Here is a 12,238-nt window from a genome sequence, read left to right as displayed (position 1 = left end):
GGCTGGGGGAAGGCTGTGCCCTCCGCCAACACACCAGCCTTAACCACAAGCCAAGTCCCTGAGGTTAATGTGGATTTCCTATTCCCTGCTCACAGCCACTTGAGTGCCAGCGAAGCAGTCATTTCAAAATCACCCACAGTCTATGGTTAATGAGCAGATTTAGTTCTTTTTTTGTTACATAGGTGAGATTTGAAAGTCCTGTGTGAATGAGGACTCCCAAGCATATAGTCATCCTAGAAAAAAATCACCATCTCATTTTAGTATATTCATAGAATATGCTACAAAAGGAAACATTAGGTAAAATTGGGTTTCAAAACTGTGACATGTATATATGCGTGTCCATCCTAATCATCCCACCCCACCCCACCCCACCACACACACACACACACACACACACACACACAGAGCCTTGGAAGCACAGTTGCAACAAGCATGGCATCACGATTTGCCATCTGTGACCTGCTTCCCACTTCTAAAAAGTGCACTCCGTGTTGCTTCAATAGGGTGGGGTGAGGAGGTACGTTTCCTGGGTCTGACCAGCTCACGTGCACTCGTGGTGACTGGACGTGCATCTCCGGGTCCCCTCCTGAGGAAGTGCTCATGGCCTAATCTGCTCCGGTTTGATTCTCAACTCCCTGCCTCTGTGTCCCTGGACACATTCCTTCACCTCCTCTGGCATCTGGTACATTAAAAAAAGAACAAAACAAATGAGCCATGGGGGGCGGGGGGCGGGGAGAGTCATGCAAGACACTGCACACAGAGCACCTGATGTTCCAGCCCACGAAGGGCAGTCAGGTAATGTTAACACCCTTTCTTGGCCGGGTGCAGTGGCTCACGCCTGTAATCCTAGCACTCTGGGAGGCCGAGGCGGGCAGATGGTTCAAGCTCAGGAGTTTGAGACCAGCCTGAGCAAGAGCCAGATCCCGTTTCTACTAAAAGTAGAAAGAAATTATATGGACATCTAAAAATATATATGGAAAAAATTAGCCGGACATGGTGGTGCATGCCTGTAGTCCCATCTACCTGGGAGACTGAGGCAGGAGGATCGCTTGAGCCCAGGAGTTTGAGGTTGCTGTGAGCTAGGATGACACCACTACACTCTACCCAGGGCAACAGAATGAGACTCTGTCTCAAAAAAAAAACAAAAACAAAAACAAAACACCTTTTCTTTCCTCTTTTCAGGAAAGAACCCACCTTCTCTCCAGCTCATGTTTGTTTGTTGAGACAGAGTCTCCTTCTGTTGCCCTGGGTAGAGTGCAGTGGTGTCATCATAGCTCACAGCAACCTCAAACTCCTGGGCTCAAGCGATCCTCCTGCCTCAGCCTCCTGAGTAGCCAGGACTATAGGCACATGCCACCATGCTGGGCTAATTTTTCTATTTTTTGTAGAGATGGGGTCTCACTCTTGGTTAGGCTGGACTTGAATTCTTGACCACAAGTGATCCTCCCACCTTGGCCTTGCAGAGTGCTAGGATTACAGGCACGAGCCACCACACCTGGCCCCTGGCTCAGTTTTGTCACCTCTTTTCCATGCCAAGACCACATGGCTCAAACAGACCCTGCCTGCTGCAAAGCTGGAGTTCTACTTGTAGGCACCGTTTCTCCATCCATGAACTTCTGTTGATTTTCAGAGGAAGGGCACAGTCTGAGACTCTGATGCTTCCTTGGGCGAGGGCAGTACTCAACAGCCATCAGCAGTCAGGCGCTCTGGGTCCTGAGCCTGCTCCAACACCCACTCCTTGTGTGGAATATCTGCAGAGCCGCTGACTTCCCCAGGGGGGCAGAGGAGGGGTTCACTGCCAAGGTCTAAGCCATGGCCACATGTTGTACCCTCTCAAGGCTTTGTAGCCAACCCTGAGCATGTTTGTCCATTCCACAGGGTCAGTCCAAGCAGATTTAGTTGTGGATGGAGATTATAGCAGATGGTGCCTGGAGTCACCCTTGTTCTTTTGTCCAAGACTGTTTTTCTGCATCCCCAGCAGCCAACCCTTGCCTCTCCCTGGAGGTAGAGGCCCTCAGGTACAGCAATCCGCTCTGCCCTTGTGCTCAGAGAGCCTGAGGGGCCAGACATGCAAGGAGTGGAAGTGCCCACCTCAAGGGCAGCCTGGACTGGGTTGCAGACAGAAGTGGGGCAGGAACATTGTGGCCCTCTCGCTCCACCGGACAGCGCTGAGACTGGCTGTGCTGGACACCCTCTCTGGGGGACTCTCTCGGGCTCCCTTTGAGGAATCAAGCCTTTGTGCTGTGAGCTGCCCTTTGGAGGGGCTCGAATGTCAAGAAACAAAGCAGCCCACAACCCACCAGGAACTGCATCCTGCCAATAAACACTGCGTCCTACTCTGCTAATGGTGTTCATGTCTTTTGACTTTAGCAGGAGGCAGGATATTCAAGAACATCTGTGCATTAAGGACATTTCAAGTTGGAATGGATTTACTGACATTTGATTGAACAAATCATTTCCATCATTCATATCTTAAAAGCACAAATGAAACTTTTTTTCTAAGTTCAATTTGGCTGTCAGTGAAGGGTATATGATTTTTCTACAATTCTGTTAAGAGTTAATTTTGTATATACATTCAAACAAAAGGGGAGTGTGTGTGTTCTGTGTGGGGGGGGTACTTTCAAAGCCACTCCAAAGAGCAGATTTATGTGAGAGTTTGCCTTCCATGGGTCTTCAGTGTTCATCAACAGAACTCAAATACACAGCTGAGCATCATCAGGTCTCAAAATCATTACATTCCTTTTTGGGTGTTGGAAATTTCCATTAAAAACTTTTCTCCTTTTGAGCTGAAAAGTCCAAATGTCAGCCTATAGAATAAGGTGAACTGAACTGAAACTCTGACATTCCTTGTCATAGAGAATGGTAGGGAAATGTCTTTAGGTATGCAAATGTGAGGATTGTTTCCTACCATGAAGGAATGTAGAATTATTTATGCTTTCATGCACATCCGGAAAAAGCACAACATGTCAATTTACATGTAAAAATACTTCATTTGGCAGTAACTTAAGTAAACACTGAACTGTCTTTAATAGTTTCTGCTTGTCTGTTTATTTGTGGCACTATTCTCTTAGTTGTTAAACATTTTAAATAATAGCATTCGCTACTCATATCACAATCAACTTTTAATATATTTTGTTTCCTTTTCTTTCTACTTGGTGTTTATTCCATCACTAATGCCAGTTTCAGCTCTGAGCTATATGAAAACTGTTACTCTTGGTACATTTGCTTCATCTGACTGTTACCAATCATTCATTCCTATGGAAGGGACGGAGTGTGTTCCAGGAACTTTGGCTGTGAGTTGAAAATTGAATCGCTGAGAGACAACGCCTGTCTTGCCTTTCATTTGAGCTTTATTCTCGCAGTTGACAACTGGCCAGCTGACATTCACTGAGAAAGCATTTAAACTGGTGTGTGAGGAGCTGGGATGGTGAGCGATAGGCTTGGTCCACGGAGGGCAGGGAACTGCTCACCAGAGCAGGAAGAGCTTCTCCGGGAGCTCACACAATGCCGGCTTCCTGTTTTATCTAGACTAGGATGGAAGTTCTCCCATAACTTTCAACCTGAGAAAATTGTCAGGACATCCTCTGTTTCTGACACAAGTCATTTGTGTTTGTCGCTCCCAGCCCTTATCTGTCATCCTCCTCTTCCCTTTGCTCCCTTTTCCTGCCAGCATCCTGACTCTGTCTCGGGTTAGTCCCAAGCATTTCTCACTCAGACCCCAAGAGGAAGGCGGCTGCTTGTCATTCGCAGATCGCCGCCTCCCTTCCTGACTCATCCTTTGCTTTGGGAATGCGCCTTGGCTTAGTTGGGTGCTAATCAATTTTTCTGCATCAATTTTGAACCAAGCCCTCCCCAAATTCAAATCTGACCTGGGAGTGCCCTTTGTGCTTCAGGGTGAGATACAAGCCCTAGGGCCTTGCTAGTCCAAGTAGGAGCCACAGGCCAACAGCCACCAGGTCTCCTGGGAGGCGGTTAGAAATGCAGAGCCTTGGGCCCCACCCCAGACATCCTGCATCAGACCCACCTTTTCACAAGATCTGCAAGTGAATGCACAACAAAGCTTGACAAGTACTGTTCTCAGGCCTGATGTCATTTCAGGTGTCTCCCTATTTTTAAAATGTATAATACAATTTAATTTTAAACCATACTCATTCCCTATCTTTTTTCACCCTGTCCACTTTTCTCATAATTATGATTGGTTAGTTTATTTGGGGTTGGCAATGCCTTTGCTCTTTTGGTGTTCTTCTTCGTTAAGGTCTGGTAACACTCCCTTTATTGATCACAGATTGTCTCTTGATTGATGCTCAATCAGCTTGCATATGGTACCCAACACATTTCTGCAGAATTGAACTGAATTGAAAAGCAAAGATGCTGCTGGTCCTCCGATGGACGGGAAGGAGGTTGTGGCCCAAGCAGTTCAAATCCTTTATCAAGAAGGCGGCTGTCTGAGCCTGGGCTGCTTAGCGCACAGAGCCTAAGGCACACTGTGCCAAAGCTTTATTGGGGTCAGGTCCCAGGACTACAAGACTGAAGACAAAGGGAAGTGAGTCAGGGAAGGAGGAAAGCACATGGGAGCAGCGTATTTATGAACTGGCCACAAGGTTCCCAAGAAGCTGAGCTGGTGGTCGGGAACCACTCCTCCCACAGGTCCATACAGAGGAAGGAAGGACGGGCAATTTATCTGCCAGCAACTTCCTGCTTCCACTCTCTCACTGGATTCCGTTTGCCTGCCCCATTAAGTGTTAACCCCCCTGCAATTCCCAGTTAGCTGCCCAGCCCTTTGGAGCAGCTGCTAGGTAAGCCAGAGCCTCAGTTGGTAGTCTTATAGGAGCTACAACCTACCCTACGGCCCTTTGCCTATTTTGTAAATAAAATTTTATTGGAACACAGCCATACCCATTCACTTATGTATTGTTTACATCAGTTTAAATATCAGTAAAACCCACCTGTATGGCTCCTTCCAAATACAAAATGTAAACTTCAGAGCATAGTGCCTGCCCACGCTCCATAAATTATTTTATTATTTAAATTCAGATTATTGTGAATAACAGTCTCCTCACTTAGGCTGTGGCAACCGTTGTCTGTCCCAGTCACTTCATCTACGGGACTCTGTAGGATACCTGAGATTTTCACCATGAACTCAGTCCTTTCGGCTGTGAAAAATAAGCTGCCTGGAAGAGAACCCCACTGAGCACCTTCCAGCAACTGGTGCATCTGCTCAGGCGAGAGTGGTGGGCAAACGGATGCACGTTCATGGACTTGGAGACCGACTGTCACTGCACAAATACACTCAGCAGCACCTTCTTTGTATAATGTTTCTCCCACCTACAACACTTCCAGGTGTTTCTGCCTCCTAACTGTGTGTGTGTGTATGCATGTGTGCCTGTGTGTGCTTGCTGTACTCATCTACTTGTATTTGTAGTTGTCCTGTTTCATGAAAAAGTTTCTGTCACCACCTCCATTTTATTTCTCATACGAATTTCAAGTTCCTTCTTACTTTGATGACAGATTTTTAAAAATTTAGTCTTATATCCATGCTTCTGCACGTTTGCTTGGGGGGCCCACCTTTAGCATAGTCAACTGCCAACGTGGGCCTAGGAATCTGCATTTGTAGCAATTTCCTCCCCAAGCAGATTCTGACTACTGACCCCTGTGGGAGGCAGGTCCTTGAACACTTGCACTGGAGCCAGCCAGAGCCCCTGGCGAGCACCCCCAGGTTTGCAGGTGGGAAGCAGAGAGGTGGACATAAAACTGAGTTGGAATGCACCACCCGTTTGAGTGCATTGGCCACCCAAGCCCCTGGCATTTGGGCAAGCGTACAGACACTCCTTTTCCATTTTTATCCTGTAAAGCACATTCCTTTACAAGAACCTCCAGAAGCAGCCTCTGCTTACCAAGAGAGAAGATCAACTGTCCAAATTAGATATCAGGATTCATGCTTTACAATGTCAACATTTGGGAAGTAGTTCTAGGGTGCTTTCTACTGTTTTGACAACTGAATGTGTAACGCAGAAGAGCTGTTAAGGTTTTTGAAAATGTTGGTCTGTTCTGACTTCTGTCAGGGCAGACACAGTGTGAACAGGCTGCATTTATAGACGTGCCAGGTCTCCATTCCTTTGAAGTGGTGGCATTTGCAGCCCATTGTTAAAGACAGCTCTGCTTCCTGTCTGGTACTGGAGCCTCCAGTCTGCCCTCCGCGGGGTCCCAACGGAAGCCCAGTCCTGGGATCCCCAGAGGAAGACGGCATAACACTGAGCACACACTTTGCCTTCCTTAAAAATGCAGGACTGCTGGCGGAAGTTTAGCTCAGCCGCCCTGGTGGGAAGGCAGGGAGAAGAGCCCATGGAAACAATGGGGACACCTTAGCTTTGGCTGATTGAAAAAAACCTGGAGAGGGGCCCATTTCACTGGGGTAGAGTAGGAGGAAAGATGTCTCTTTTGTGGTCGAAAATGAGCCTATTAGGTTTACGGATGATGATAAATATTATAGACCCAAGATTTTTTTCTTTTTATAAAAAATAAAGGCCATAATCTGGAGGGGCATTTGTATTTTCAGCCTTGAAGAACTTTTTTTAAACATCACTCAGTATGCTTATTGTTATCATTAATACTGATATTATTTTGAAACTCATGTGTATAGAATAAAGCAAGATTTTCAATGTGTAAGAAAACAGAAAAATTAACACACTTATGAAAAATCTGAATAAACTTGCATAGCTTTTTTTTTTTTTTTACAGAGGATTGCTTCTGAAAGCTAATTTAGAGTGTCAGAAACTTTTCTGTGTTGCAGCTGAGTAAAAATGGAACAGAACTGAAAGCTAAGGTGCAAAATGTGTGTGTGTGTGTGTGTGTGTGTTAAGCAGTTTTTCCTTTCTTTCAGATTGATCTCGCTGGGCTCAGTGGCTCACGCCTGTAATCCTAGCACTTTGGGAGGCTGAGGCTGCAGTGAGCTATGATGACACCACTGCACTCTAGCTTGGGCAACAGAGCAAGAACCTGTCTCCAAAAAAATAATTGATTGATTAAATTTAAAAATTAAAATTGATTTTAGTGGTTCTTTTGTTAACTTTAAAGGAAAATCCTACCTCTGTGGAGTTGTTTCCACAAATGAGAGGGGCTATAAACAAGCACTGCGCTATTTTAACAACAGTCGCTACTTACAGGCATTTGTAGGCATCCGACACAGTGTGTGCACATGTTCTGGTGCCTGAAAGGCATCAAGATCAGGAGGTCAAAATCCTAAATAGGAAAGATCTGCCTCGTGAGGCCTGTGTTTCTAGTAAGACCAGTTAAGAGGAGACGGCAGGTTTGGGGCTCTAGACGCTGGAGCATGAAACCACCAGGAAGCCTTGGTGAATGGGGAGAAAGCTGACCTTACAGATCGCCCCCCTCCCCCTCCCCCTCCTCTCCCTCCTCCTCCTCTCCCCCTCCTCCTCTCCCCCTCCTCCACCGCCCAAGCATCACCCTCGTGAAGCCTCGTGGCGTTTGCGGAGGGCACGGGCCCCCACCGCGCCTGGCGCCTTTTCTGCAAGCGCGGGGGGTTGGGGTGGAGGGGGAGAGCAGGGCGCGTGATGCCCCCGGCCCGCCCAGCACATGACCCAGGCGGGCCGGCGGGGTCCTGGCATTCCCGCGCCGCTTCCCCCAGCAGGGCCATGGCCTCTCCTCGCCTGGGGACTTTCTGCTGCCCCACCCGGGACGCGGCCACGCAGCTCGTGCTGCGCTTCCAGCCGCGGGCGTTCCACGCGCTGTGTCTGGGCAGCGGCGCGCTCGGCCTGGCGCTGAGCCTCCTGCAGCTGCTGCCCCGGCGCCGGCCCGTGGGTCCCGGGGCCCCCGCCAGCTCCCCGCCGGCCTCGGTCCGCATCCTGCGCTCCGCCGCCGTCTGCGACGTGCTCGGCTGCCTGGGTAAGGGCGCCGGCCCGCGGGGCTGGACCTGCGGGTGTCCGGGGAGGGCGCGCGGCCCGGGGGTCGAGAAGTGACGGGCCTCCCGGGAGGGCACAGCCCTGGGGTGGGGCAGGGATCCTACGCTGGAAGCTGGAGGCGGTTCTCTAGGGATCCGACCGGACGACCAGGTGATTCTGCAAAGCGAGATGGTCGGAAAAATTCATGTCCAAGGGACGTTGAGTTTTTAAAGATAAGTTTATTGTGTTTGATAGAGGGAAACTTCAGACAGCGCAGTTAAGCAGTGGGTTTTGCTTAACTGCACCGAGAGCCTAACAGTTAACACACTGTGTGTGTGTGTGTGTGTGCGCGCGCGCGCCTTTCTATTTTGCACTGTATAGTCTTTCCAGAGTGTTTTTTAACCTGAACCCCTTCCCTGTCCAGGCCTTTTAGGTTTGGTTTGCACAACACATGCGTGCAAACTGCAGCGCCCAGGTCAAATCCTGCTGCCACTCCTCTACATGAGTTAAGAATAGTTTTAGATTTTAAGTTTTTTTTTTTTTTTTTTGAGACAGGGTCTCATCCTGTCGCCCTGGCTACAGTGCAGTGGTCTGATCATAGCTCACTGCAGCCTCAAGCTCCTGGGCTCAAGCGATCCTCCTCCCTCAGCCTCCCAGTAGCTGAGACTACAGGCACCCTCCCCAACCCCCGCTAATTTTTCTATGTTTTGTGGAGCGGGCTTTCACTCTTGCTCAGGCTGGTCTTCATCTCCTGACCTCAGGTGATCCTCCCACCTTGGCCTCCAAAAATGCTAGGATTACAAGCATTTTAAGACGTTTTTAAGAATCAGAATAAGAAGGATATTTGCTGGCATGGGACTATACACGAAATTTAAATATTAGTGACCATAAATAAAGTTTCATGGGTATGAAGCTATGCCATGCACGTGCACTTATGCATTGTCTAGGCCTGCTTTTGCCCTAGGAGGGCAGACTGAACGTTGGACGGAGAAAGTATGGCCCACAAAGCTGAAAATATTTACTGTCTGGTCCTTTACAGAACAAGTTTGCCAACATCTGCTTTAAACTATAGCATGACATTTTTTACAGACCTCTAAGCTAGGTTTTGCCATTTTAACTTTTCATTTTGGAAAATTTCCAATATACATAAATGTAGTATATTATATAGAAGCAAGTGTAGTGAATTTCCCTGTACCCATCACCCAGCTTCACCCACATCCCTCGTCACCCTCCTCACTGGATTAATTTGAAGCAAATCCCAGGCTTTGTATCATTTTGTCCATTTGGATCTCAGTATAGAGCTCTAAAACATAAGAACTTTAAACATATATATCTCTAATTTCATTATCACTTTCAAGTAATTAAAACCAATTCCTTAATATTATCAGTGTATGTCCATTTGTCTCAAAAAGGTTATTTTACAGTTGGTTTGTTCAAATCAGGATCCAAATACTGTCCACCCTTTGCAATTGGCTGATGGGTGCTGACCATTTTGAAAATGTATTTTCCAGTAATGTTTGTCCTTGAAGCAAAGGCTGTTAAGTATGTGTTAACTGTCCTTTGTATGGCACCTTGAGCAGGTGTCTGGGCACAGGTGGCTATGTGTCCCAGGGCCCAGTCCTGTCCTGTTCTATGCCCAAAGTGACAAAGATTTGACTGGAGACACTCAAGAACCTTGACTTCAAATAATGCTGTGCAACCTCAAGTTGCTTTCTCAGATGTGAGGAATGAGATGAGGAAGCAACATTCCCTTTCCATTAGGGATAAAATCATTTTGGCACAGGACAAGTCAATCAAAATTGGTTTTTTTCCTGGTTCCACTAAATCACTTTGAAAAGCGTCTTCATAGTAATTTAGTTTCTATAACTTGAATGTCTGGAAATAAGATGTACCTAAATATCTTTTAATGGTTACCGAATAATACTTGCATATCCTTTAGCCTTAGAAAGGAAGTGATGACATTGTGGCAAATGGGCAGAAGTGGAAGTCAGGAGAGGGCTGCGTGGTCGGGACCCCTTACCGAAAAATAAGAAATTTGAATGCGTACTGCATTGGGCTTTCCTTAAGCTCAAAGGAGTGCTATATGCTGAAAATTTTAAGGTGCTATACAGAAGAAAGGAATTTTTTTGTTAGCAGTGGCTTGATAATGAGAAGATATATCTTAAGCTTTTAGTGTCCACAGTTGTCCTTTAGTGGCATATTACATAGTATGTGTTCAGGAGTGTAGTAAATCCTTTGTGTTTAGTAGGGTATTACATAGTATATTATTAGTGGTGTACTATATAATGAGTTCAGTAGTGTATTCCATAGTGTCTTTTTAGTAGTATGTTACACAATATGTGTTCAGTAGTGTATTACATAATGTGTTCAGTAATGTATTGCATAGTGTGTGTTCAGTAGTGTGTTACATAGTGTATGTTTAGTAGTGTATTACACAGTTTATGTTTAATAGTGTATCACACAGTATGTGTTTAGTAGTGTATTCCATAGTGTGTGGTCGGTAGTATATTGCATAGTGTGTGTTTGGTGGCGTATTGCTCAGTGTATTACATAGTGTTTGGCAGTGTATTACCTAGTACCTGTTCAGTAGTGTATTGCACAGTGTGTGTTTAGTACTATATTACACAGTATGTGTTCAGCAGTGTACACATGGTGTGCACATGGTGTGTGTTCAATAGTGTATTGCATAGTGGGTGTCAAGTAGTGTGTTACATGTACACCGATACACACTAATATATAGTGTGTAGCTTTGTATTGTTTACAGTTTTCCTTTAGCAGTATGTTACATAGTACAAGTTTAAACAGAGTATTGCATTACCTAACAAAGTACCATAATATATTCCATGAGTGGGTGTACTGTTTTGAGTGTTAGATATTTGTGTCTAATAGCAAGGGAACTCACAAATAATAAATGTTAGAAGCAAATTATTGAGACCTAATTTGTGAAAATCTTAAATGTATTTTTAAAAAGAATGAAGGAACTATATATTAAAACTTCTGAATTGTGCTTTTTGAATCATTCTTTTTTATATGAGGAATAATTAACATGGACATTAAAAATGCAGCTGAGAAATAGATTGCTAGTCGCATAGTGGTTTTGTAATGCCAAGTAAACAAAGAAATTGGGGATGAGACTGTGACTAACAGTGGTTTAAGTCAAAATCAAAGTGCCCAGGTTTGCTTTGCTGCTGTAGGAGTTACTTTCTGAGTAACGCTGTCTTCTTTTGTTCTCTCTCTGCACACACCAATGTACGTATTCTTTCTTTTTTCCCTCCTCCCTCCCTCTTTCTTTTCTTCTTCTGTTCTTTTTCCCTTCCTCCCTCCCTTTCTTCCTTCCTTCCTTTCTTTCTTGCTTCATTCATTCCTCCTACCTCCTTACTATCTATCTACCTATCAATCATTTTTACAAAGCAACAAGTCAGCTTTAGATTTGAATTAAGATCAGACATAAAGTACCATCTAACTGTCTCTCAGGTATTGTAATCCGGTCTACAGTGTGGTTAGCATGCCCAGATTTCGTTGACAGCATCTCCGATGTGAACGGAACAGACATTTGGCCTGCTGCTTTCTGCGTGGGGAGTGCGGTAAGCCCACCCCCCTTTGTCCGCCCTCCCCCCTACCTGTGCTCAAGGTGTGAGCTGTGGGCCTCAAAGCCCAGTAGCACCAACCTCAGGGAGTCTGTAGGAAATGCAGATCCAGAGGCCCTGCCCCAGCCCTACTGATCAGGAACGCAGCCAACCATCTGGGTTTTAACAAACCTTCCAGGGGCTGCTGCCACGCACTCAGGTGCTGTTCCCCCACCTCCACCCCTCAGCACACACGTGCACCTGGCCTGAAATAGAGCCACAGTCAAAACCAGCTGGCAAAAAAAAAAAGTTATCAATGTATTGGATGTATTTCGCTTAATGAAATATATATTTAAATAGATTAGAGTATGCAAACATATAAACAAATCATTAAATAAATAAGTATACATTATACCTGCACACAGACACACACATATGTTATGTGATGCTCAAGGGAGTGACGCGAAGTGCGTGCCTACGCACACTGATGCGGTGGTGACTGCCTGCTCCGTGGCAGAGTGGCCACCTTCCTTGCCTCCCTCCCTGACCATGGAGTATCTGTTTCAGCTCGTGATAACGAGGCATCTTGATCTTGTTTCGAACACCCCCTTCGCCTTCTACTTGAAAGCGCGTTCTGAGTCTTTCCTGCCCGTACTAATTCGTTCTCAGAAAAACAGCTTCCAGTTCAAAGCCCCCGTGAGCCTTCTTACCAGTTTAAACCGCACATCTTAACCTTCACCTGCCGAGCGTACAAGTGGGCCAGAAGGTGGAGTT

The sequence above is a fragment of the Lemur catta genome, chromosome Y (assembly GCF_020740605.2).
Source record: "Lemur catta isolate mLemCat1 chromosome Y, mLemCat1.pri, whole genome shotgun sequence".
NCBI lineage: Eukaryota > Metazoa > Chordata > Mammalia > Primates > Lemuridae > Lemur > Lemur catta.
Note: the sequence above shows the minus strand (reverse complement) of the source record.